Consider the following 25709-nt stretch of genomic DNA (forward strand, 5'->3'; position numbering starts at 1 on the left):
TAGGTCTATCCACCTTGTCTCACATGGCATGATCTCATCCCTTTTTTATGGCTGTTTAATATTCCTGTGTGTGTGTGTCTGTGTCTGTGTTTTCCACATTTGCTCTACCCATAGGTCTATCAGTGGACATTTAGTCGGCTTCCATGTCTGGGCTGTTATAAACAATGCTGCAGCAAACATAGGGGTGCATATGTCTTTTCAAGTTAGTGTTTTCATTTTCCCTGGGTAAATACCCAATGGTGGAATTTCTGGATCATATGGTAGCTCTATTTTTAACTTTTTGAGAAATCTCCATACTGTTTTCCACAGTGGCTGCACCAGTTTGCATTCCCACCAACAGTCCACAAGAGTTCCCATTTCTCCACATTTTTGCCAACACCTGTTGTTTCTTGTCTTCCTGGTTTTAGCCATTCTCACAGGTGTGAGGTGAGATCTCACTGTGGTTTTGACTTGCATTTCCCCAATGATGAGTGATGTTGAGCCCCTTTTCATGTGTCTGTTGGCCATCTGTAGGTCTTCTTTGGAGAAATGTCTGTTCAGGTCCTCTGCCCATTGTTTTAAACAGATTGGGGTTTTTTTGGTGTTGAGCTGTATAAGCTCTTTATATATTTTGGATATTAACCCCTATTGACTATATCGTTTGCAAATATCTTCTCCCATTCACTAGGTTGTCTTTCTGTTTTGTTGATGGTTGCTGTGCAAAGCGTTTTGTTTTGATGTGGTCCCACTAGTTTATTTTTGTTTTTGATTCCCTTGCCCCAGGAGACATAGTTAGAACAATGTTGCTCCGGCTGATGTCAGAATGATGACTGCCTGCGCTGTCTTCTAGGATTTGTATGGTTTCCGTTCTCACATTTAGGTCTTTAATCTGTTTTGATTTATTTTTGTGTGTATTGTAAGAAAGCGATCCAGTTTCATTGTTTTAAAATCTCAGGTCTTTTTTTACCTTGACATTAGCCGGAGGCAGAGGATAAGGTATTTCTTCAGTAGACCATTCTGTTTCCTTCAGCTTCTTTCTTTTCTAGGGCTTTTTCTCTCCCCAGGCCTTAACTTCTGTGTTTTATTCCCAAGTTCACATGCTTTTTATTCCCAAGTTCACATGCTCAGCTCTGAATGCCAGTGAGCCCAGAGGTCTGTAGACCTGGGGGCCAGCCCAGATTACAGCAGCCTCTTGAGCTCTCATTATCTGTGGCTCTCTGGGCCCCTCTCTGGGCTCCTGTCTGAGGGGGGAATCCCCAGGTAACATTTCTATCAAAAATGATCTGTTTTGCCATGTCCTATCTGGCTCCTCGTGATCTCTGACCTTGCTGGCCCCACGTCAAAGCCAAGGTGCTTGCTTTTTTCATTTGTACAAATAAAGAGTGTGCTTTCCATCAAGAGAGGCAAGGTTCTGTGTGATTGTGTATGGTTACTAATTTGCTGTGGATAGAAAGAAAAATAAACCATTTGAATTTATGGCAATTTGCCTTTCTTCTCTTCCCTTCAAACTCAGCTGGAGAGTATTGCAAAAATTGTTGTTGTCCTTGGGAGTAGGGACTGGCAGTGTGGGGAAGGTCCTTGCATCTTAAACACAGGCCCAGACTTCTACCAACGTCTAGGCTATTTAGTTCTTGACTAGGGAGGCCGACCCAGCTCCTTCTGCGAAGGCTGTGCTGTCCATCAGGGTGACTCAGCATAACCACATGTGACCATCGAGCACTGAAATGGTAAGCATCCAAATTCAGATGTGGTATAAATCCGTTAAGTGTACGTGGATTTCAAAGATTTAGTATAAAACAAGGAAGTAAAATTTTTGTAATAATTTTTATGCTGGTTATGGATTGAAATATGTTGATACATTACGTTAAATAAAACAATATCAAAATGAATTTCTCATTTCTTTTTACCCTTTTTAATGGGCGCGCTAGAAAATTGCAGTCTATAGATTTGGCTCGTGTGGCATTTCTGTTGGCCGGCACTCATCTGAAACAGCTCACCTGGGGCACCTGGGTGGCTCAGTGGGCTAAGCCTCTGCCTTTGGCTCAGGTCATGATCTCAGGGTCCCGGGATTGAGCCCCGCATTGGGCTCTCTGCTCAGCAGGGAGCCTGCTTCTCCCTCTCTCTGCCTGTTGCTCTGCCCACTTGTGATCTCTCTCTGTGTCAAATAAATAAATAAATAATCTTAAAAAAAAAAAAAAAAAAAAAAAAGAAGGAAAGAAACAGCTCACCTCCCGTGAGCCAGGGAAGTGGCTGAGGAAATGGGTGTTGGCAGCAGCTGCTGGGGTTACTGACCCCATCACAATGTCTAAGACACTGAGTTATTGAATGCTTGTCAAATGCTGCTGTGTGCCGGGCACTTCCTGTGTGTCATGTCATTTCGTTTTACCAACGGTGGGGCAGGCAGCATTCTCCCCCATTTTACCAAGGAGATTCAGAGAGGTTCAGTAACTTTCCCAGGGTCACCCAGCAAGAACTCAAACCGAGGTCTCTCTGATGAAGTCTGTCCACCTTCTCCGCAGAGACTTCTATTGCGAAGCAGAAAGGACGCCCCTCACATTTTACAGCGAGTTGTCCATTCTGCACTTAAGTGCTTCCATGTGGTTGTCTGACATCAGTGAGGTCACTTGTGGCTTTCTCCCTGGAGACCACGTGTTTGCCAAAAGGTGGGGTCTGTGGCCCGTGTTCCAGCTGCCTTCCCAGTGTCCCTGTCCGTCCCACCAGCCTCCTCCCTTGGGGTTGCATCTGAAATCCGCCCTGCCTGGGGATGGAGCAACCGATAGCCCTTCGGGAACGGCGCTCCTCCCACCTGAACCGTAGCTCTCACCGTTTCCAGCCACGGTTGGATGCTCAGGTTCAGTTTCTCAGGGGCTGGCATGCTTTGGTGGCTGCGGGGTCTGAAGGTTGAAGGAGCCTGGGTGGCAGTGCACTCGGTCTGCAGGCCCACCAAAGGGGGCTTGGGGAAAGTACTGAAATAGGATCTGGAATCATCTGGAAGCTCAAGGCGTTGGGACTCTTTGGGAGTCTGTGGTCTTTTGGTTCTCGTTCCGGGGAAGGCCAGTCAACGGAGTGAGGCTTTTGAGCTTCTCCTGGCTCTGCCCTGGCTTCAGGTTCTGTCCCTCTGCCCCGCCCAGAGGGAGGCTATGCTGGCTTATTCCCCTGAAGGAACGTCCGCACCCCATCCCTAGAGTATTCATTCCCCTGCGTGGTTTCTGGCCCTTTCTCTCGGACCTGAGCTGGCTCTGTGACTTGCTTGCTGCCAGTAGGATGTGGTGGAAGTGATGCTTCCAAGGCCAAGTCAAAAGCAGCCTTGCAGCATCTGCCTTAGTCTTCTGGAACAGTCTCTGAGAGCCCTGGGCTGACTGACATGCACAAGTCTGGCCCCCCTGAGGCTTCCGTGCTGCAGAGACCAGGTGCAGGTGCTCCAGTAGACAGGCTCTGCTGAGCACCCCCTTCTTAACACTCACCAGACCACCAGACTGTGAGGGGAAGCAGGCCTGTACCCCCCAGACCAGCCCATCTGCCAGCTGACTGCCATCAAATGACCTCAGTGGATGCCATGTGGAGCAGAAGAATCACCCAGCCTAGATGCACCTGCGTGAATTCCCAACCACCGAATTAGGAGATAGGGTGAAATTGTTTTAAGCTGGTACTTTTCTAGAAAGTCTGTCTCACAGCCCTAGATAATGGAGCAGAGGTCTTAGAACGCTGATCCTCTTAGTGGCTCCAATCTGAGTGCTCTGAGCTTCTCCCCAGAAAAGACCATCACTCCAGGGGAAGCAGCCCCTGCTCTAGCTGACCTCCAGTCCCAGGAGCAGGGCCCCAGCTGCCAGCCCCAGCTTGCCAGAGCTGGGCTACCAGGCAGATCTGTGCTCTGGGTTAACGTACCTCCTTCACTCACTCATTCGAGACATACCACGTCAGGATCTGTTTGGCCTTCCTGAAGCTTGCTTCCTAGTAGTGATGGGAGACAGAAGACAAAGGAGTAAATAACAGAATTTCAGAGAGCTAAGGGCTTTTAAGAAAGTAAAGCCCAGAGGGGAAACTCAGACTCTTCTGAGCATCTCCTGAAACATAAGGAATTTCTCTTCTAAAACGGGTGGGATCTCACGCACACTTGAGCACGATGTCCCAGGGGCTGGTGTGCTGCCTGGCCTGGCACTGAGGTTGACCCTGCGCCCTGCAGTGCTGCTCCAAGTGTGGCCCCTGTGTGGCATGTCCCCACCCTCACCAGGAGCCTCTGGGGGAGGGATTGCCAGTGGTCTCCTTTACGGAGGAGAAGGCAGACACAGAGGTGAGTAACTCCCCTGAGGCCCCGAGGTCTCCTTAGAAGGGGCATGAGGACTTGAAGGAGGCCACCTGAGCTCGCAGCCCCGCCAGCCAGCCGGCCCTTCCCATGCCAGGGGACAGGGGACCCGGGGACCGAGGACAGAGGGAGCAGAGTCAGAGCGGGGAGGTCTGACCACGCGTGGGGAGGGGCGGCCAGTGGCAAAACCCAAGCCAGGGAGGGACTAGAGAGGGAGTCGGGTCAGCCTGGCCTTGCTGATCGGAGTGCTGGGGTGGGAGAGAACCCTGGTCCCTCCATACTGGCTGCAGGTGGTCCCAGCTCATTGTATCACCAGCCACTTACATCTCTGAAGGTCCGACCTCCAGACGAGGCCTTGGAGACTCTGACAGGACAGGAAGCCTCCCCAGGCTCCCTGCTTCACAGCCCAGAATGTTTTCAGGGCCGGCTCCCTGGGCCCTCCCCATGCTATGGCTTGTCCATGCGCATTGCCTACCCCCTCTAGGCCACCTCCCCAGGTGGCTGGGTTCTGAGCACACCAGGGAAGTGGTGGCGGCAGGGTGGGGCTGCTCACGGCCAGGCATTGCACCCCCCCAACCCCTTTGGCCCTGATGCTGGCCACCTGCTGGCAGCCCCGGGGGGGGGGGGGGGGGGGGTGGGGGGGGGGTCCTCTGAATGGGACAGCAAACCACCAGGAAGGCGGAGCCCATTCCGGAGCGTGCACAAGGCTCCCTCTGTTCTGGAACCTTTCAGAGGCAGCAGACACCCTGAGCTCCTGGTGAAACGGAGGTTCTCTGTTCCAGCAGGGAGCTGACTTTTGGTGGCCTGCCCTTAGTAAAACAAACTGGTGTATAAAGCTTTGTGTGGTTCCCTCCAGGATCCACTGGGGAGGGGTCTGAAGGAACCACGCCCCCTTCACCCCCCAAGCTCCCTGCCCTTGGCAGCTGAGTGTGGAATCCCATTTCAACAACTGCCTGAGCCAAAAGGAACATTTGAGTCATTTATTTCCTGCCTGCGGTGTGAAAGGGCCCGCAGGGCTGGCAAGGCCAGGTGCTTGTGCCCATTTGTCTTCACACCCTCATTCCGAGGGAGCCTCTGGGAGAGCAGTGGAGCCTTGGAAGGCTGGGGACTTAATCCAGGCCTGGTTCCCAGGACCAGGGCGTCTGTGAGGCCCCTGGAAGTTACCAGGTGCTTCGGGACAAGGGCGCTAAGTCAGAGGGAGAATCCCAGGGCCTGTCCAGGCCCTGTCTGTGCCGTGGCAAGTGACGTCAATCATTCTTTCCCTTTGTCCTCACTCCTTCATTCTTCACACCCACGTTGAATGCGGGGGGCTGGTCTTGGTCGCAGGAGCTTCCAGGTGCTCCATTGCTGAAGTGGGGGGGTCTGGCTCCTCACGTAGGTGAGGCTGTGGGCGGATCCTGCCTCCCACCGCGGTGTGTGAGGTGTTCGAGGTTGTCCCCGAGGCCGATTTGCCCTTGTTCTGGCAGGAGCAGCTCCATGGGACTTTCTGTGTGATCAGAGACAGAAAGCAAATACAGTGACCCTGGTACAAGGCAGTGGAGAAGGGTGCTGACCCCCTGCACAGTTGAAAATCCACGGAACTTCTGACTTCCCGAAAACTTAATTTCAAATAGCCTACTGTTGACCAGAGCCTTACTGATAACCTAAATAGTTGATTATACATATTTTGTATATGCATTATTTACTGTATTCTTATCATTTAAACTAGAGAAAAGAAAATTCTATTAAGATCATAAGGAAGAGAATATCATTGATAGTACTTTAGGTATATTTTTTGAAAAAAATCTGTGTGTAAGTGGACCTGGCCAGTTCAAACACAGAGGCCCTGAGCCTCCAAGAAGAACCCCCAGACAGAGCTGTGTTTAAAAAATGTAGCTTTACTGAGATGTAATTCACATGCCCTACAATGTATCCATACTAAAACCCCTTTCAGTGGGTTTTAGTATGTTCATGGGACTCCTCAACCATCACCACGATCTAATTTGAGAACATTTTCATCACCCCAGAAAGAAACCCTGCACTCATGGCCGTTCGTTCCTCCCTCCCCGGCTCCTGGGCAATGTACTTTCTACGTCTATAGATTTGTGGGTTCCAGAGATCTCATATGAACGGAGATCATGCGGCACATGGCCTTTTGTGTTAGACTCAGGGTTTTTTTTTTCTTTTTTTTTTTTTTTAAAGATTTTATTTATTTATTGGACAGAGAGATCACAAGTAGGCAGAGAGGCAGGCAGAGAGGAGGAAGCAGGCTCCCCGCTGAGCAGAGAGCCCGATGCGGGGCTCGATCCCAGGACCCTGGTGCACCAGCCCCTGGAGGCAGGTGAGGGGGCTCAGGAGAGAGGCAGCAGGAGGGGGTGTGGTCGACACTCCTCCAGAGCCCTGGGGGCTCTGGTCTCAGTTTATTTCTCAGTGATGCCCCATTTGATCCCCACGCCTTCGGTCAAGTCTGTTATCACAAGACAGGCCGGTGTTGGCTGCGCTTTGGGGAATACAGGGGCCGGGGCTCCTGCGTGCGCTGACGTTGGACAGGGCAGAGGAGGACTGGTCACCACTCTCAGGTGGCAGCCCTTGAAGATTTTGGCTCCCAGCCGCTCCTCTCACGGGGTCTTCATGGTACAACTGAGTCAAACGTGTGCTTTCTGTTTATATTTCTGTCAATGGTTTATCACGTCTCCTCTAAGTCAAGCATTCTGTCCTGGGCAAAAGGGAAAAACAAACATGGCCGTTGGGGGAGTTTGTGCTCCGGCACAGCCCATTCATGTGCACGTGACGTGCGGACACGGTTGGGGAGGCAGAGAATGGAAAGCATCACGGGGAGCGGCCGTCTCCAGGTTCCCGGCCACAGCCTTGGTGGAGGCCCCATGGAGGCCTGTTTGGAACCTCACCGCAGGGGAGGGCAACAGACCTGGGGGACAGAGGGGCTAGGAAAGCCGGCGGCCTGTGCTGGGGATGGTTCCCACCTCTGCGGCACCCCCAGCCCTGCTCAAGCTCACGACGGTCCCCCTCCCCCCCGGAGCACTGGAGCTCTCAGCTGCTGCTCCCGCAGGCCGTGTGGAGACGGCTGATTGCTTCCCCAGCCTACATCTCTTCTTCTCAGTGTATTTGTTTGCTGGGCCTGCAGTAACAAGACCACAGACCACGTGGCTCAAACAACGGAAATGTCTTGCCTCGCGGTGCTGGAGGCTGGGAGTCAGAGATGGAGGTTTTGGTGGGCTTGGTTTCTTCTGAGGGCTGAGAGGCAGTGGTCCGTTCTGGGTCTCTTGTCCCCATGTCTCCTCACATGGTCTCCCTGCTATGCATGTGTCTGCGTCCCAATCCCCTCTGTTTATAAGAACACCAGACAGGCTGGATGAGGACCTATCCTAACTACCTCACTGTAACTTGATTAGCTCTGCAGAGATCCTGTCTCCAAATATGATCACATTCTGAGGTTCCAGGGGTGAGGACTCCAATGTGCCTTTATGTGGGGGCCACAGTTCATCCCGTGGCACTTGGGAACAGCAGTAACCGGGAGCAGTTTACTTGAGAAGCTGTGTATACAGCTAAGAGGTGCATGCCCCCCCCCACACACCCTGTGCAGCCCATGCTGCTTATTTGGGTTCAGGTCTAGGAGATGTAAGCAGAATTTGGTGGGTGATGCTTGGGGACAGCTCCTTCAAAGAGCTCAGAGAGGTGGACTTCCTGCCTTCTTCTAGCTTTTTTCTTAGACTGAGGTCATGATAGCTGGGGTTCTAGCATGTATCTTGGGTCCCTCCAACCTTCAGGGTGGAAGCTGTGTTTTGTTTTGTTTTGTTTTTTTTAAAGATTTTATTCATTTATTCAACAGACAGAGATCACAAGTAAGCAGAGAGGCAGGCAAAGAGAGAGAGGAGGATGCATGCTCCCTGCTGAGCAGAGGGCCCGATTTGGGGCTCGATCCCACAACCCTGGGATCATGACCTGAGCCGAAGGCAGAGGCTTTAACCCACTGAGCCACCCAGGCACCCTGGAAACTGTGTTTTAAGGACAGTGGAGCCGATGCCGGAAAGGGCTGGGTTTCTGACAGACTGAAGCCAACATGGCACCCATGGGCTGCCCACCTCCAACTGTCAAGTGGGAGAAAATACTTAAGCCCTCCTTTGTTCATTCTAGTCTCTATGACTAGCTGCCAAAGGTGACCCTAGTGTAAAGAGTCTCCAAGGAGCCGTGGGGTGGTGCGGGAAAGGCATGTGGCAATACTGGGGCTTGAGACATACAGGAGCGAGTGAAGGCCTCTCCTCTCATCTCTTCATACACACAGTTGCCTCACAGCATAAAAATGACCTCTCTGTTCTCTGCCCTGCCCTCTAGGTTGTAAGCTCCTAGAAGACAGGTCAATGTCTGCTTATCACTGTTTCCTCAGTGCCTCCCACAGAGTCTGCCCACAGAAGGTGTTCTGGATATGTGGGCCTGAATGGACTTTAAATCCTCTACACTTGCCAACTCTGTGGTCTTGGACTCTGAGTCTCAATTTGTTTGACAATAAAAATGGAAGGTATAATACCAGGGCTGTTTCAAAAAGCATAACACAGTTAAATGTGTAGCATTTAGCACAATGCCTAGCACACGTTGGATGCCCAGGGAAGGGAGGCCATTATCAGTGTTACGATTTCCTAGAAAAAATCTTGTTCTAGCCCCTGTGTGAGGCTCCACTTACCTTCTGACAACCAGAGTTTACTTTTCCCTAAGACCAAGTCTCCGATTTACACACATCCTATTCAGAGGTTCCCATCGTATTCTCTTGGCTGTCTTTGGGTCTTGAGAACCTCATTAGTACCTGCGTTCCTGGGTTGCCTCCGTTCCAGGTCTGGCACAGTAAGCCTTCCAGGCTCAGCCAGCTTACCAGCTACGTCAGAATATAGGAAGAGTTGGGTGCTCTACGTTCTGCCCAAGGGTCTTGGTGAGTGAAAAGGGTCTTCCCATGAGAAGAGTAGGGAATCCGTGGCAAAGATGGCACCCGTGTTCACGGTTCCTCATGCCCATTTGCCATGCGATGGAACCGTTTCACCACTGCCTGCACCTGAGCCAGCCCTGTGACTTGTTTGGCTTTTAAAGACCGTGGAAGTGACACCAACAGTTTTGAGCTAAGCCTTAAGAAGACTTCTGCTCTTCTACTTGCTCTCTCAGACTCTTCTCTGAGCCCTCTTCTCCACCAGGCCCTTTCCTTGGCTGCGGAGTTCAGTTCAGCAAGATTCCTGCCCAGCCAGTTTAGCAAATAGCCCTCCCCCCTCCCCCTTACCAAACCGAGTTCTCGGTATTTTTCCATCCACGGGCTCCCTCCCCCTGCCCGCTGGCTACACATCCCCAGCTCTCTGTTGGATGCCCAGTTGAGTGCCATCTCTGTCCCCTGTTACAATGGTCTTGATGTCTCTTGCAATGGCCTTGAGTAGTTTTCCTTCCCTGTTTAACTCTGTCCAGGGCGTTTCCTTTGACAGCTTCCACCCTGAGAACAAGCCCGGACTTGCCTTCTGGAAGATGAGAGACCGCGTGGAGCAGGGCTGAGTCCTCCCCGCCGGGGCCATCCCAGGCCAGCCGGCGGCCCTCAGCTGATCGCGGACACCCTAAAGGAGCCCGGTGGAGATCCGCTGAGCCTGGCTTAGGCAAGCAGAACTGTCCAACTGACCCCGAGGGGCATGAGAAATCGTGAATGTCTGTTAGTCGATACCACCATGATTGGGGGTTTGATTTGCAGCGATATTGTGGTCACCATGGGTGACGACGGGTACAGCGGAGAAGGAAAAGGTGAGAGAGGCAGAGCAGAAGATGTTTGGAAAGAGCGACTGCCCTGAGCCCTATTGTACCGTTCCCCTGGCATTAGAGAGGGACAGCTCTCTCTCTCTTCGGCTGCCACACCCCGGGAGGGGAGGGAGGAGGAGGCTGCTGCTGACTGTGTGTGTCCTGCAGTTACCGGGCAACAACCCAGAGGCTGGGGAAGACAGAGCCTCGGGGACAGGGAGGGACTGGCTGGAGCTGGGGTGGCCTCAGTCTGTGCCCACTGGGGGACAATGGGGAAAACCAAGTCCTGTGTTCCACATCACTTTGAGTGAAGGCAGGGGGACCGAGCTGTGAATAGCAGGCTGAAGAACTTTGAAATGTTGGGGCAGAACACACTGCACGCTGGAGTCCCTTCTGGAATATTCTCCTCCCTGGTCTGGGCCCCACCCTGCCCTGGGCCTACTGTTCTCCCACACAGCATCTCTTGCCTCCTCAGCCATTTCTTTATTTTCGTATCTTTAAAAATGTGGTGGGTGCCTGGGTGGCTCAGTGGATTGGGCCTCTGCCTTCGGCTCAGGTCATGATCTCAGGGTCCTGGGATCGAGCCCCGCATCGGGCTCTCTGCTCAGCAGGGAGCCTGCTCCCCCCGCCTCTATCTCTGCCTGCCTCTCTGCCTACTTGTGATCTCTGTCTGTCAAATAAATAAATAAATCCTTAAAAAATAAAAAGAGCAGAGGCCCCTGGCTTGAGGCAAGTTGAGATCAGACCGGTCCTAAGGGGCCAGACCAGTCCAGTGGAGACTGAAGTCTGCAGGCCGACTGTTTGCACAGGTGGGTGAGGTAAAGAGGATGAGGATGGAAATGTAGAATCTTGCTAAGCCCCCCACCCCAGAGCTGCTGGCCCACCCCCACTGTACACATGCTCACACACACGCGCACACACACACACACACACGCCTCAGGGCCTCATGTTTTTCAAGCCCGAGAGGTGAGAGCTGCTCCAGACAGAAGTCAAAGGAAGTATTTTTCAGAAGACTCTGGGGGCCATCAGCAGTGGGATCAAAAATGAAACTGACAGGGACAGGGGGTCTTTTTCTCTCCCTTTTTTGAGAACTTAGTACTGTTCTGGTCTTTTGGCAAGTTAGGGACAGCACCCGGGGGGCCAGTGGACAGGACACTGGTGGTGCTTGAGGTGGGGAGGTTGCCTTGAGAGTCTGTGGGTTCCCAAGGGGGCAGGGGAATTGGGGAGGGAGAACGGGAAGTGGCAGGGAAGGGAAGGATGGTCAGCCTGTTATCGTGTGTGATTCCCCCTGGGGGCTCTCAGGTTGTGTTTGATCAACTTTGCCCACAGACGGGGCACCAGACAGAAAATTCCACCCTGTCCTAGGCATGGAATTTATTTTTATCCTGTGGCAAAGCAGATTCTCCATTATCAAGAATCCCTATGTACCTTTCCTCCATGATCTTCCCCAGAACCCCTGGTCGGGCAAGTCGATTGCCGCCGGCGTTGAGATCTGCAGAGCGTGTGGACGTGGTCCTGGGCAGAAGCTGGGGAACCCCATGAATCCCTGTCCTTCTGTCTTTAAAATGGACAATGGGGCGCCTGTATAGCTCAGTTGGTTAAGCCTTTGCCTTTGGCTCAGGTCATGATCCCAGGGTCTTGGGATTGAGCCCCACATCGGGCTCTCTGCTCAGCGGGGAGCCTGCTTCCTCCTCTCCCTCTGTTCCTCCTACTCATGCTCACACTCTCTCAAATAAATGAATAATATATTTTAAATAAAATATTTTTTAAAAAATAAAATAAAATAGACAATAATCCTTCATAGGTTTGTTTTAATAATTAAATGGGGAAAAGATGTATATATACGTATATATATATACACACACATATATTTATATTCACCGTATGTTTATGTACATATGTCTAAGTACACATACCATGTATATGTATGTATGTACACAGGGTGCTCAGCACAGTATGGAGCACATGATAAGCAGTAACTATTACTATTATTATTATTATTAATCCTTATCCATGATGGCTTTCCACAGTGGATGGCTTTATGTGGCAGGAGATGGGGAAAAAATGGAATGTGGCATTAACGAAAATGACTTTGACATCTCTTAGCACTTGCATATCCAGGTGCACGTGGAACACACAGGCACCCTGGAAGTCCCCATTCAGGGGTCTTCAGTGTCAGGACAGGACACATTACATTCTCCAGATGCCCATAAGCACCAGTCTCAAATGGTACTCTGTACTCAAGCAACTGGTCCTTTCTCAGGTTGGTCCACTTTCCTGGATCTCCACGACGGTTCAAATGCTTTCACTCCCTCCAAACCCTTTCCCCCTTGTCTGGCCTCCTCTCTCCTAGGTAGATGGGCCGTAGCTCTTACTGAAGGGGAAATAGAAGCTGTCAGATGAGAACTTCACCTTTCCGTCTCATCCACAGAAACCAGCTCGTACTGGCAGCTCTCTCCCCTCCTTCTACAGCTGAGGGCTGCCTCCTCTCCAGCTAACATTCATCCCTCCTTCTCTGCTCACTTTGATTCTAGCTCCTCCTGCCGCCTCAGGAAACTGACCACATCTCTCTCTCTTGGTTATTTGACTCCTCTCTTTCAACTGGCTTTAGACACCCTCAAGTCTTCCTTAACAACAACAAAACAGAAACAAGAAAACACTGAACTTGACTTCTTTCTTCGTCCCTTCGTCCGGAGCTGCCTCCCCAGCACCACCAACATGGCCTCCGACAAGCCAGAGCTACTGCCTCTTGATGCCGCCGGCCGTCGGGAGCCCAGCAAAGAGTGGTTTTCAGAGCAGGGAAGACCAGCTCGGGATGCATCAGGAATTGGAAGTTTGCTTTGAGGTGAGTCTTTGCGTGTGGGAATCTCGGACCGGGTCACAAGCACGATACCACAGGGACAGCAGGGGAGGTATTCACAACATCTTCAGGCACAAGCAGTAAGTGCTTTTCTCTGAAGAGTTGAAGGGTCTTTGGGGAAGTTTCTGTAGTGAACAATCACAGTATTTGCTTGGGAGGACAATCCCAAAAGAGTCAAGAAAGGCTAATGGAGAGAGTGGAATAGCCACCGGCTAACTGGGCAGTCAGTGGTGGTTTCCCCTCTCTGCCTCCGGCCTGATCCGGGCTAGAAGGTCTTGGTTCTCAGCCTCGAGCTTCAGCTCTTGCTCCTTCCTTCCATGACTCAACCTTTCAAGAATTTTCTCTGCTTGCCGATGCCATCTTCTTGCCTCCTTCTCACACCTCCTCCCTCCCTCCTGACCTCAGGCACCTTCTACAGCAGTGCCCATCCTCAGCAACCGTGCTGTCCTCTAACTGGTTAGTATTTTGCAAGACTCATCACACACGGCCTCTCAGGGCCTGGGTCTCCTGCTCCTCGGTGCCCATGAGACTACGCGCCCCGGGAGTCCAGCTCCCTCTCTCTCACCACTCTTTCTCTTCTTGGCAGACTCATTTTAGTCTACCCAGGTATTAAACATGATGGTCCCACAAAGCCTGGGCCTGGGGCTTCCCTCCACCCTCTAGTCCTGCTCCCGTGGCAATCCCAGGCATTCCCGTTGCCCCCACTACCATCTCCAGCCCCACCCACCTCTGGAGCTCCACGTCTACCTGGCATCTCCACTACCTTTCTCCAAGCCTTTGTGAGCCAAGATTTCCGTAGACATGAAGTTAGCACTGGGACAGACAAACCCCCGAATCTCAGGGGTTCAGCATTGTAAAAGCTTACTTTTCTCCGAAATGTGGGTCCAGAGCGGAGTTCCTGGTCTGCCGCTTGTCTCTCCCACATGATAAATCAAAGGTCCCGGTTCCTCCCATCGGCTGGCTCCACCACCTGCTATAGCCTCAGAGGCCTCTGCCTTTATCCAGCGGGTAAGGTAAGGGAGGGACAAAATGCTTTCCCTCTGCCATCCTAGATTTAATAGCTGGGTCTAGGAGACAAAATGACAACAGGCAGATTAATAGGAGAAAAGTATACAAATGCATTCATTTTTTACTATTACATGCCTGGGGGCATCACAGGAAAAAACAAAGTGAATACCCCCTCCCCCGCCGCCCAAGATGGTGAGAATTGAGAGCTTATATACTGTCTGATAGGGGAAGGGGAGGGGAGGTAAAGATAATGCAGGAAAGAGGAAATGATTTTTAGGAAGGACGAGGAGGGACAGACAGTGTGTGACAAATTTGTCGGGCTGGCTTCCAGTCTCCTCTCCTGCGGTGAGAGTCAATCTTCCTCATTGATGAAACTCCCCAGGACAGTAGTCTATGGCAACCGGCCTCTAGCTCCTTTCGGAGGATCCGACTTAAGGTAGGTAAGGAGAATGCAAAGAAAGCTTCCCACTGCATTTGCTGTTCTTCTAGGGCCTTCAGCTCAAAATAACCAGTATGCCAAAGCGGCCCATATTGGGGTGGCGTGTCCTAAGTTCCTTCAGGAGGGAAAAGGAGAGTGTAAAATCTACACCTGAGTTTTGAAAGCTTTGGCCTGGGAAATGATACTGCTTCAACTTGTGTTCCATTGACAAAACAAACAGACAAAATCAGTCACGTGGTATTATGGGTTGGATTGTTGCCTACCATCCCCCAAATAGGTATGTTCAAATCCTAATGAGAACTACCTGTGAATGTGACCTTATTTGGAAATAGAGTCTTTGTAGATGTAATCCGGTTACAATGAGATCACACTGACTTAGGATGGGTCCTAATCACATGACCCTTACAAGATGGTAGAAAGTTGGGCATGCAGATATATACAGAAGGAAGGTGACCCAGTGAAGTGTGTGAGACACAGGAGAGAATGTTCCTGAAGACAGGGACAGAGATTGGAATGATCCACCTATAAATCAAGCCACATCAAAGATTGCCTGCAACCATCAGAAGCTGAGAGAAAGCTGTGGAACAGATTTTCTCTCAGAGCCTCTGGAAAGACCTGACCCAGCCACCACCTCCGATTTGGACTTCCAGCCTCCAGAACTATGAGAGAATCAATGTCTGTCAAGTCATTCACTTTGTGGTACTTTGTTACAGCAGCCACAGAAAACCAATATACTTGGCTACACCTGGTTCTAAAAAGAAACATAGTCCCACATTTTGGTGAAAACTCCATCCTACTGAAGGGTTTCTGTCACAAGATGGAAGTCTGAACTCACCCTCTTCCCTCCCACTCTTTGACCTCTTTGGCTGTTTCTTACCTTAGTGTAGACATTGCCCTCCTTGTAGGCTAGAAACTTGGGTTTGAGCATGACCTCTTCTTCTTCCTCTCCTCCCATATCCATTGCCAGGTCCTAAATATCTCTGGGGTCTACCACTTCTCTCTGTCTCCATCACCACCCCCTCCCCAAGCTGACTCCCCATGTCCTGATCACTGCAGAAGCCTCCTGACTGGTCTGCCCTTGCCAGTGCTTATTTCTTGTTGACCTTCTCCTGAGATTCCTGCCTGAATTCAGTTTCCAAATCTCAAATCCGCTTATGTCATCATCCTATTTAAATGAGTTAAAGATGTTCTATTGTACAGAGAATAAAGATAAGTTTCTCGTGGTCAACAAGGCCCTTCATAGTCAGGTTTTGAAGGTTCATTTGCTGTGTCAATTTGACTGGGCCATAAGATGCCCAGACATTTGGCCAAATGTCTAGGTGTGTTTGTGAGGGTGTTTCATTTGTATTGGTAGACTAAGGCAGATTCCCCTTTCTAATGATGCTGGATCTCATCCAATCAATTGAAGAGCTGAATTGAACAAAAAGGCTGAGTAAGAGGGAAATCCTCCTGCCTGATAGTCTGAGCTAGGACAGACTCAAATGGAAAGATCCATTCTTCTTGGGTCTTGAGCCTGGTGGCTTTCAGACTAGAGTTTACACCTTTGGCTCTCCTGGCTCTCAGGTTTTTGGGCTTGGACTGGAAACACACCATTAACTCTCCTGGGTCTCCAGCTTGTTGACTGCAGATCTGGGGACATCTCAGCCTCCCCAGTCATATAAGCCCACCCATCCATCCATCCATCCATCCATCCTCCCTTCTTTCCTTCCTCTTGGTTCTGTTCCTCTGGAGAACCCTGACTAATACACTGACCCTATCTATCTCTCTGGTCTCATCCAGAACCACACACCACACTCCCTCCTGATGTTGGGGCTTTGCATGTGCTCTCCTCTTAGAAAAATCTCTTCCTCTCATCTTGCTTATTTTTCCTATCTCAGATCAAGAATTGCTTCTTCTTCTCTAATTTCCTTGACTAAGTCAAAGCCCTCAACTAGACTCCCATTAACACATCATGAACCCCATCCACTGTAGAACTTGTCAAAGTTATGCAGCCATTTGACTGTCTGTCTTCTCTATAGCCTGTGAGCTTCACCAAGATAGTCACCATGTCTGTAGTAATTACACCTCACTATTGTGCCTCAGCACCTAGCACAGTACCTGGCCAAAAGAATGTGTGGATTGATTCTTGTCGCCATTTTGGGGGAATGTCTGTTTGGAACCCATGCCAGGAATGAGCAGAGCAGTGATAGACAGTTATCCCTGTCCTGGGTTGGGAAAGGGGTAAGAGACAGGTGAAGAATAGGTATCTTCCATGCAGGGGTTTCTCTGTGGGGACTTGTCACCTCCACAGCAAGGGTAGTCAGTCAGAATGGAGGCAGAAGGGAGGCCAGGAGCAAGTCAAGACAAATGCTACACAATTGCTCCAAGGACACTAATAGACCTCAGAGCATCATTGGAAAAAGCCTTTTGAAATTACTCATTTTCTCTCTTTAAGGCTTACTATGGACAAGATTGCTGTGTCCCCCCCCCCCAAATTCATATATTGGAACCCTAAATCAACAATACAATGTTGGAGTTGGAGCCTTTGAGGCTAACTGGGTCATGAATGTGGAGCCCCCATGAGGGGATTAGTGTCCTTATAAGAAGAAACACAATAGAGGCGCCTGGATGGTTCGGTCAGTTAAGCATCCAACTCTTGATTTCAGCTCAGGTCATGGTCTCAGTGTCATGAGATCGAGTCCTCTGTCGGGCTCTATGCTGAACACTGAGAGTGGAGCCTGCTTGAGGTTCTCCCTCTTCCTTTGTCCCTTCCCACCTTCCCCTCACCTGCACAGTCTCTCTCTCTCTTTCAAAAAAAACCAAAAACAAAAACCCACAAGAGAACTTGCCCTCTCTTTACCCTCTGCCATGTGAAGGTACCATGAAAAGACAGCCATCTGCACACCAGAAAAGAGGGCCCTTACCAGTCACCAGCTCTGCACGTGCCTTGATCTGGGACTTCCTCGCCTCCAGAACTGAGAAAGCAACATCTCTTGTTTAAGCCGTCCAGTCTGCAGTGTTTTTGTTATAGCAGCCAAAGCAGACTAAGACCTGGATTTTAATTCTTGAAAATGCCAGAAGGCATTTGCTGCCCAAAGTGACTGGTATGTTGATGGCTCAGTAAACAATAGTGTTTCAGGTCAAAGTGGAAGGGAAGGGGTGTCTTCAGAAGAATGATTTCTTTTTCTTTTTTTCTTTTTTTTAAGATTTTATTTATTTATTTGACAGACAGAAATCACAAGTAGGCAGAGAGGCAGGCAGAGAGAGGGGGGGAGGCAGGCTCCCCGCTGAGCAGAGAGCCCGATGCGGGGCTCGATCCCAGGACCCTGAGATCATGACCTGAGCCGAAGGCAGAGGCTTAACCCACTGAGCCACCCAGGCGCCCCTGGAGACTGATTTCTCACCCTGCATATGACTTGGCCCTCACTGCCAGACCCGGAGGAGGCATCCCCCATGTGCCTTCTCCCGGGAGCTATTGCTACCCGACCATGAGTGAGAGCAACTGTGGGTCCGGCTCCACCTATAGACTTTACCGTTCATTGTCTGCCAGGCCCCTCACCACCTCCAGAGGGAAAAAGGTGGTGCCAACCCCATTTCACAGCTGAGGTCTGAAGCTTGGGAAGGTCCCTGCACTGGCAGGCTCACTCGCTGGGGAGGGACAGAGAGCATCTGCCGTGTGAACTCGCCCTTCTAACCTCAGAGCCTTTCTTTGAACCACTCTTGGATGTTGCAACCCAAGGTACAGCTTGTGAGGGCGGTGGTTGTGTAAATAAGGTTTAGAATCTTTACCAAAACAATAGCCTCATTATATTTCACTAGGGGAGAGAAGCCATGTGAGAGGGCTGTGCTGTCAAGACAAATGCTACACAATTGTTCCAAGGACACTAATAGACCTCAGAGCATGGTTGGAAAAAGCCTTCTGAAATTACTCATTTTCTCTCTTTAAGGCTTACTATGGACAAGATTGCTGTGTGTCCATATGCCCGCGTGTGCTCACGCACAACGGGAGGGAAACATGCTTTCCAGAGCCTTGCTATTAAGAACACGAGAAATGTGGGACGCCTGGGTGGCTCAGTTGGTTGAGCAGCTGCCTTAGGCTCAGGTCATGGTCCCAGGGTCCTGGGATCGAGTCCCGCATCGCGCTCCTTGCTCGGCAGGGAGCTTGCTTCTCCCTCTGCCTGCCTCTTTGTCTGCCTGTGCTTGCTCTCTCTCTCTCTGTCTCTGACCAATAAATAAATAAAATCTTAAAAAAAAAAAAACCACAAGAAATGTAACTGGTGGTCCAGCAACACAGGCTCCCTAGAATCTCGAGTGCCCTCCTAGATGTAGCGACTCAGCACCTGCTTTTTTGCACGCTCCCATGCGTGTTGCCTCTCAAGCAGCCCTGCCAGCATTAGCCTGGCCTCACCTGTGCCTTGCGATGACCCCGCACACTCACAGCTGTAACTCTCAAACTTCTGAATGTAAAAAAGCAGCTGGGGAACTCATCACAAATATGGATTCCTGCGTTTCAGTCTTGGAGAGTCTAGAATTCCCAGGCTTTTTCATTTCTAAAAGGCATGCCGGGTGATTCTGAGCCATCTGGTCCTACTAGAACATCATACTTGGACCAGCACGCATCAGATCTTTAGTTTTCCTGCAGAAAATGTGTCCTTAAGAGTAACTGGGCTCAGCAAAAGTCTAGATCTTGTCTTCATTGGAAGTGAGAGAAGGGTTTCAGTTTGGGAAAGTCTGCATAATAAATACCCAGTTTTCCTCCTCCTCTGCCTCTCCATTCGTGCCTGATTCCTATTCAGTTCTCAGCAGCTGGGACTCATGCTTTGATTTAGAAATGGAGTGGAGACTTCCTGAGAGTCATTTTGATTATTCTGCAAAAAATAAAAAGCTTGCGCTGTCTCTTTCGGGATGGTTTTTAGATCACACGGGGAGATGAAATTGCTGTGGTACGTGGGCACTGGGAATCCTGCAGAGCGAAAAAGCTCTCTCAAAAGTGAGACCTCAGGGACTCCAGTGACCAGACAGCTCCAGAAAATCCCTATCGCCGAAGGGTGATTGAGAATTAAGAGGACTTCCCAAACTTGGGAAGGCCAGAGGTCTCGGTGAAATTGATACTGTGGGATGCTCGATGTGCCGAGAGGGGTTTTCTGGGTTCAGGGGCTGTGAGGGGGTATGTGTGTGCTAAGTGCTGAGGAAGCCTGGAAAGGGAGAGGGGGACCCTGTGACAGGTCTGGAAGCAGGAGGCCCTTTGCTGGCGCAGAAGGACAGGCGGCAGGCAGCCAAGGACCAGTTTTGAGGCTCGGATGGGGCAGGAGATCACAGATGTGAAGCAGAGGTGCAGCTAGACAGGAAGGAGGAAATGCAGGCTATGGGTTGACTGCAGGGGGTGGGACAGCCTGGAGGGGTTGTGACAAAGGGAAGAGGAAAGCAACGCCTTCCTTCCTTTCCTTCTTCCTTCCTTTCCTCCTTCCTTCCTTCTTTCCTTCCCTTCTTCCTTCTTTCCTTCTCTCCTCCCTTCTTCCCTCCCTCCTGCCTGCCTTCTGCCTTCCTTCCCTCCCTCCTCCTGTTTCTGCGCTGCCCCTTTTTTCAGTATATGGGCTGCCCAGAAAGCAAACCCTTCCTGAGAGCAGGAGATTAGGGGCTGGAGGTGGGCTGGGGGAGAAGGAACACAGACTAATCTAGGACCTCAGGAGACCCACCTGGTTGCTGGCAGCAATGCTGGGTAGAGGGCAGGGAGCCTACCCTCCACAGAGCCTGTTTGGATTTGGGTCTGATGTGTGTGTAGAAACCGAGTGGATGTGTGAACCACCTTGGCTTGGGGGCATGTCATGTCCACTCTGAGGGTTATGGGCTGGACTGTGTGCCCCCTAAAGTCCCATGTGGAAGCCCTAACCCTCAGGGTCGGAAAGCAACCCTGTTTGGAGACAGGGCCTTTAAAGAGGCAGGGAGGGTCAACAAGGCTCATGTGGGAGAGAACGCATCCATCTGCTGTCCTTACAAGAGGGGATTCACACCCACAGAGAGAGGTCAGGGATGCGCAGGTGCAGAGGCAGCAGGAGAGACCCCAGGGGAAGCCAAGCCTGCCGACACCTCCTCCTGGGGCTTCCAGCCTCCAAAACTGTGAGAAACTGAGTGTTCTTGCAGGGTTGGGGGGCTGGGGCTGCGCTGGGGTTCACCTGAGACATTCGGTGTGTCCTGGGGTGGTCTGCTGGGCAGTGGGGGGGGTGCAGAGAGGAAGGAGTAGGGGAGAGAGCGAAGGCTGAGAACCCAGCCCCTCCTCCCGCCGGGAGCACTGGCTTCGGAGCAGTTCCCTAGGTGGGGCCGGGGTTCTTCAGGTGAGCGGTGAGCGGCCCCACAGTGTTTGCACCTGGGCTTTCCTGTAGACACAGGGCTGAGGGCTGGCGGCGCATGCACCCTCTCTGACTTGTGCGGCTCTGTGCGGATGCAGCTGGGGGGCTGGGCCGCGGCAGTCCCCACTCTCTAGGCCATTTGTCACAACGCCCTTCCCCAGAGTGGGGTTGTTGCCAGGGCTCCGTAAGGGCCCAGGCTAGCAGGCCAGGCAGCCCGGCCCATGCTGGCTGCTCGAAGCTTCCTGGTCCTGCACCTGGGAAACCCCTGGGAGGGAGGAGGTAGGGGGAGAGAAGCCGCCTGGCAGGGTGACCCCTGTGAGGACCCTGGTCCAGGTGAGTTCGGCCGGAGCCATAGTACTCCCCTCTTGTGGTGGGAAGGGTGTGGGGGAAGCCGACAGGAGGGCCTCATGGTCTCCCGGGATCCTGCATTCAGCACTTGGGGGTCCTTTGGGCTAAAGGCAGCAGCGAGGCCTCCAGGGCCATTCATAGGCCCGCAGGTGCAGGAGCTGCCTCCTCCCTGCGGCCATCATGGGGTCTCCAAGCTGCAGCCCTGTGGACCCAGCCCAGCGGCGGGGATGGGAGGGAGTGTCGATCCCTGGGGTGAGATCCTTGGGGGATGGCTACTGTGAGTAAGTGCAATACCACTGCCTCCCCCTGGAAAGGTGGAACCCTCAGGGCTCGCTCCTGGCCGACAGCAGGTGTGACTGTGCCCTGTGACCCAGGTGGGGCAGACAGGATGGCAGGCTCAGTGCCCCCACCCCTACACCCCCTCCCCTGCCACTGGCACCTGCCTCACATCGCCGTGTGCCAGTGGAGGATTTCTGGGTCATGAGAAAATGACAGCAAATGCTGTGAGTGTGACTTTGTCCGTGTGTCTGTCTATGTGCGTGTATGAGTGTGTGGAGGCAGAGGAAGACTCCGGTCCCAGCAGAGGACCCATCTGGCCTGGCTGGCAGAAGGAGGGGGCTTAGCCGCTGACCTTGGGTGGGTGAACAGGTGCCCAGGCTGGGCCCTGCGGCCCAGACCATCCCCAGAGGGCCGTGGTCCGTGTCTCCCCTCCAGGGTGAGATGGCTGAGGCCCCCCCTCAGCCCTGAGAGCATGGGGGCTGCTGCTTCATCGTCAGCCATGTGGCCCCCGCTGCTCATCACCGCAGCTGTCCTAGGGCTCGGGGCCATCGCTTCTCACCAACTGCCTGGCCCTTGGGGCTCCTGGAGTTGTACTCTAAAAACTTAGGCTGTCCTGCCTGGGCTGGAGTCCCTTGTGGCATGAACAGCAGCATTGTCCCATCAGGCCCGAGGAGTACATTTGGGAGGTGGACAGAGTGCTCCCCAACTCACCCCAGGGTACCCTCGTAGGACTAGGGTTTGGAAGGCCTGGAACACAGGATTTAAAAAAAAAAATTGATTTAGAGCGAGTGGTTCTCGCAGATGCCATCAGACTCCCTCAAGGACCCACTGGAATTTTTTTTTTTTTTGGTCAACTTTTAAGATTGTTCAAAACCGGGCGCCTAGGTGGCTCAGTGGGTTAAAGCCTCTGCCTTCAGCTCAGGTCATGATTCCAGGATCCTGGGATCAAGCCCCGAATCAGGCTCTCTGCTCCATGAAGAGCCTGCTTCCTCCTCTCTCTCTGCCTGCTTCTCTGCCTACTTGAGATCTCTGTCAAATAAATAAATAAAATCTTAAAAAAAAAAAAAAAAAAGATTGTTCAAAACCCCTCAGTGGGGAATGACCAAGAACTTTACCGTTCCAAAGGAATGCCCATGTGGTGGGGAGGGGGTCTGGATACCACCAGCACCTTGAGGAGAGCTGTTTTAGGGTCACATTCACTTTTTTTTTTTTTTAAATGGTGTGTGATCCTCTTGACTGTTCTCACTCATTCTTGAGGGTTTTAAGGGACAATTTCCACTGTTTCCAGAATGATTTGAAAATCTAGAATGCTTGTTTTCCCACTTGCTCACGTTTGATGAAACCCCGTGTTCCCATCTGCCAGGTGGGGGAGCCGGCTGGGGGTCACACTTGCAATGGGGGGGGCAATTAAAGCTGAGTTCGGCGAGGAAATAATTTTTGGAGGTGTGGACAGGTTCAGGGACCAAGGAGGCCAAGAGCCCTCAGGGTCCCTTGGATGGGGGGGCAGGGGTTGAGCTGTGGCACCACAGAGCTGGACGTCTATGTCCTCCTGCTCTTATTCACCCTTGGCAGAGCCGAAGCGGCAGCTGGAGGGTAAGGGAGCTGGGGTGGTGCGGTCCATGGGGTCAGAGCTGAGCAAGACCTGAGTGGAGACTTGATAGATCGTTCGCCCGATGGGGTGTTTGCTCTGTGATGATGGCTTATTAGACTTGACCCACATTTATCTGAATTCTGTGCACTCCGTATGCTGCTAAGTGCTTGCGGATATGGGGGTGCAGACTGTTCCTGTCCTCCTGAGTTTAGAGGGCAAGAGTAGTAGTTAATGACCGCGAAAGTGTCTCTGGGCCCACCTGACAAGGCCTGTGTTCTGCAAGGGACATTAGGGGGCTGAAGCGTGAAGTCTCAAGCAGCTCCTATTCCCTAAGCCCTTCTCTGGACTCCTCTGCGATCTGGCCCTTCCTGCCAGCCGACTGCCTGTCGGACGTGTACTTGGCCTCATCGTAGTGGAAGGTGTGTGTTTGCTGGTCGCATATTGATGGAGGGCCAGCAGCCAGGGAACATGCCGAGTCGTGAATAACAGGGAATTTGTGATCCATCACCCATACGTGAGTGATGAGAAGCTGATGGGTCGATATTGGTGGCCACCAACACTGGCGTGTTTCCCAGGTGAACTTCCACTTAGTTGCAAAACCCCTTAGCTCACCTGTGGCAGGAGCAAGCTGTCCAAAAAGCTGATGTTCTCCCAGGGCCCGGAGGTGTGTCTTACAACTGCTGTGATGGTTGCCCGTATCCCAGAGGATAAAGCTCTGAAACTTACATCTCCAGGTCCCTTCCTCCTCCTACCTGGAAAGGGCCGGTGGCCACTGTGTGGGTGGGGAGAGGGCCTCAGCGAACCTGAGGGGCCATCGAGGCCAGCAAGTCAAGGGGGACAGCTGAGGTCAGTCTAGCTCTGGCCTTCCATGTTCCTAGCTTCTTAGCATCTCTGTGGTGACCCAGAGTGAGGCAAGAGGGCTGGCTGGGCTTTGGAATCAGACCTGGATTTGAATCCTGCCTTTTCTACTTCCTAACTATGAGCTCTTGGGAAAGTACCTTTTCAGAGCCTGTTTCTTCTGCTGTGAAATGAGAGCATAATCCGTAATTTGATGGTTTAAGGGTTGCATAAGAACATGGGCTTGGTGTGCCTTGCCACAGGTGTGGTGTGTGGTATCTACTTGGCACGTGTGACATCATCCCCGCTCTGCCTCTCCAGCCAGCAACATCCAAGGGCTTCTCTGCCTATCACAGTTCGTGTCTCTGGCTTCTCACCAAGCTGTCCAGCTGCCCTGGGAAGGCGTCCCTGATTTCAACCTGCCAATCTCTTTGGTCTTCACTTCTAGGACCAAAAGATGGCTCAAACTTGGCCTGCTTTGTCATCCGCGTGCCAGGCTGACTCAAGAGCACCAATTACCAGCCAGCTGCCTTGGACTCCTCCTCGCCAGGACCATCTGGAGAATCTGGCCTGCCCTGGCACTTCCCTTTCGAGCTTCTCTGCCTTTAGAGCTCCCTCTGGAGATCAGCATCATGGTACCTGGGAAAGGTGCCTTCTACCCACCCCAAGTGGTCCCTCCTCAAGCTCTGGGAGCCCCTCCCTCAGGGACAGGCCCTTGGGGTCCCTGTTGCCACTCACAGAGCCCAAGGTAAGACCTATTTAAAAATGGTGGGTGGACCCCAGTAGAAACACAAAATGGGAGGTCTGCTCCTCTGTGAGATTTCCAAGGTCCTAAGTGTACAGCCCTGACCCCCCACTATTGCAATTCTCCGACACCTGGGACGCAGGCCTCTTCTGAACAGTGTCCCTAGTCAACCCTGGACGAGGCCAGGTACCGTGGGCAAGCTCAGATTTATAATATGTGAGCTGTTGGTCTGTCTGGTTTAAAACTTTTCTGGCCGTGTGCATCCTGAAATTGTTAGTGGTGGGGGCTATATAATCTGATGTCGGGGGCTATATAATCTGATGTCAAAACTACCTTCCAGGGGCGCCTGGGTGGCTCAGTGGGTTAAAGCCTCTGCCTTCGGCTCAGGTCATGATCCCAGGGTCCTGGGATCGAGCCCCACATTGGGCTCTCTGCTCAGCAGGGAGCCTGCTTCCCCCCACCCCACCTTCTCTCTCTGCCAGCCTCTCTGCCTACTTCTGAGCTCTGTCAAATTAAAACAAAAACAAAAACAAAAACAAAAAACCTACCTTCCAGTGAAGGTTTTTTTGTTCCTTGGGTTTTTTTTGTATTAAAAACCATCTAGGGTCTTTGCATTTCTATTTTAGACAACTCTGGGTGCTTTTTTTTTTTTAGCCAAAAACTTTATTTCTTGTGCTTATTCAGAGGAACAATGCCTCTGAGATGTTGATGTACACAAATCTTCGTGAAGTGTTAGGATGCGGACCCTGCATTCGTAGCAAGCCCCCAGTGTTGCTCGGACCACACTTGGAGTAGCGGGACGGTGGTGAGAAATGGCAGAGGCCAGCGCCATTTCTCATGGAGACTCTCATGGAGACCCGCTGGGCGTGTCTCCCTGCCATGGCCAGCCCTGTGTCTGCGGACTTTCTGGATATCTGTTCAGAAGTCTGAGTGGCCTTTTACGGGGTGGGGTCTCTGAGTAAGGCATCATATCCTGCTGGGAGCTCCTTTGGCAGTAACAAGACGATTCCTGCCATCAATTATTTTGTTCTTTGATAGCTTTTCACCTCAGTTGTGCCTCACGGTTGCCCTTCTGGAAGCTGTCTTCTAAGTTGGTGTTAACTTGTGACTCAGGACTTATAGTCTTCATTTTCTCCCCTCCCAGGCCACCAGCACTCTCCTGCCTGGCCCTGCTGTGACCTGACCAGCGCTATCCTTAACCACACGGTCCTTAGCGATTCCCCCCACCCAGAGGAACTCC

At 51.8% G+C, this 25709-nt stretch overlaps 1 long non-coding RNA gene across 1 annotated transcript; it reads left to right on the forward strand.

The window, feature by feature from the left end:
- Positions 1-12707: 12707 nt before the first annotated feature.
- LOC122902983 lies at positions 12708-25706 on the forward strand. Its single transcript, XR_006383900.1, has 3 exons — positions 12708-12881; positions 24173-24472; positions 25614-25706. It is a non-coding gene; the product is annotated as an uncharacterized LOC122902983 (long non-coding RNA).
- Positions 25707-25709: the final 3 nt, after the last annotated feature.

This window comes from Neovison vison, chromosome 3 (assembly GCF_020171115.1).
Source record: "Neovison vison isolate M4711 chromosome 3, ASM_NN_V1, whole genome shotgun sequence".
Classification (NCBI taxonomy): domain Eukaryota; kingdom Metazoa; phylum Chordata; class Mammalia; order Carnivora; family Mustelidae; genus Neogale; species Neogale vison.